This window comes from Zonotrichia albicollis, chromosome 24, assembly GCF_047830755.1.
Source record: "Zonotrichia albicollis isolate bZonAlb1 chromosome 24, bZonAlb1.hap1, whole genome shotgun sequence".
Lineage (NCBI taxonomy): Eukaryota > Metazoa > Chordata > Aves > Passeriformes > Passerellidae > Zonotrichia > Zonotrichia albicollis.
In genome coordinates, this window is record NC_133842.1 from 2,880,205 (window position 1) to 2,882,062 (window position 1,858).

The window sequence follows — 1,858 nt, forward strand, 5'->3', positions numbered from 1 at the left end:
AGGCCGGAGAACACAGCCCAGCCCTGCGCTCCCCAGGCAGGGACAGCCCCGGGATGCTGCAGGGGGATGGGGCACGGCCCCTGTGGGGTGTCTGCCCGACCCCTCTTCCATCCTGTCCTTGGGCATTTCCCCAGGGGATGACACGGCATGGCATGGCATGGCATGGCACGGCATGGCATGGCATGGCATGGCACGGCATGGGACGGGGCCAGGTTGCCAGGCGTCTCCAGCCCTGCACCCCAGCTCTGCCACTCACCCTCCTGCGGTGGATGGAATGGAACCGCCTCTTCCGCGTCTTGTGCTGCGGCAGCTCCAGGGCCTTCTTCCTCCTCCTCCTGCACCCAGACCAGCTTGGGCACTCTCGGGGCTCTCTGCTCCATGGCTGTGCCTGGAGCGCGCCCCAGCAGTGATCCCAGCTGGTGCCGCTCCTGCCGGGCCTCCTGCGCCGTCCCTGCGGGCGGGACACGGCTGTCAGCGCTCGGCCCCGGGCCAGCAACGGCCCCCGAGCGCTCCTCACCCGCCCCGGGCCGGCCATGCCCAGGCGTTCCCTCCCAGGAACGCGGCACGGGAGGCTCGGGGCCGGCGGCCGCGCTGCCGAGCGGCGGAGCTCGGGCCGGGGAAGCCGCAGCGGAGGCGGCGGGAGCGGCCGCGCCGCGTGTGCCCTCCGCGGGCCCCGGGAGGAGCCGGGGCCGGGGCCGGGGCCGGGGCCGGGGCCGGGGCCGTGCTCGGGCCAGGCGGAGCCGAAGGGCGGAGATGCCGCCCCGGCCCCTGGCACTGATGCCCGCCCGGCAGCGCCACCGCCAGTACGGCCAGAGCCGGGCGGAGGCGAGACCGCGGTGGGACGGCCGGGACCGGGCACGGGGCAGCCCCGCCCGGGGCCGGGGGCGGGCCGGGGGCATTGCCCGGCCCGGCAGGGGAGAGGGAGGCGGGGAGAGGGGAGGGACGCCGGACAAGGGACTTTGAGAGAAGGGTGCCCGACGGAGGGAAGGGAGAGAAAGAGAAAGAGAGAAAGAGAGAGAGAAAGACTATTCAAAAGTATATGTTTTGCTGCTTCTTCCGCTGCTGCTGCCGCTGCTGCCGCCGCTGCTGCTGCTGCCGCCGCTGCCGCCGCTGCAACTGAATCACCGGGTCCGTTCGTCCCCGTGTCCGTTCCCCGCTCGCCCCACGAGCCCCACGTTCGAGCCCCGCGCGCCCCGGGGACAGCCCCTCCGTCTGTCCAAACACGGGAACTTTGCAGCCTTGAGCGCAGATGCAGAGCCCTGACTCCTGCACACTGGCACAGCGATCCCCTCGCTCCCTGCTGTGCATTGTCCTTGCTCAGGGTCAAACACTGTCGGGGCACCTTCCCTTGGGGTAGGATTCCTGCCTGAGCCCAGCACTGCACTTACATATCCAGTGTTGCTTTCCTGTAAAAACAGGGGAAGGAAAACTCTGTGTGGCTCATGGTATTTTAGTGTCTAAAAATCACTAAGTGACCGATCTTAGAGGTAAGGTGCATCTGGAATTACTGGGATGCAACATGAAAAAGGGGAGCATAGAAATAGATAGGGGAAAACATTTTGGATTGTTTCTTTCACTTTCATTTCACTTCTGGAATGCTGTTTCAGTTTTCCAGGAATCTTCTCCTGTCTGCTCTTCCCAAGAATTTCTCATGGAGAACAAGGTCAAGCTTCTGTTTGTTTCAAGATTTGCCACCAGGAAATTAAGGCACTGGTGAAATTTTCATGATGACTGTTTGTGCTGGCTTAGGGCAAATTTTGGGAGGAAATCTCCAAAAGGGGTCCGTCTAGAAAGCAAGTTCAAGCGTCCCCTCCCCCTACTAGTTCCGGAAAAGACTTCCCTGGAGAAAAGTGAAAAA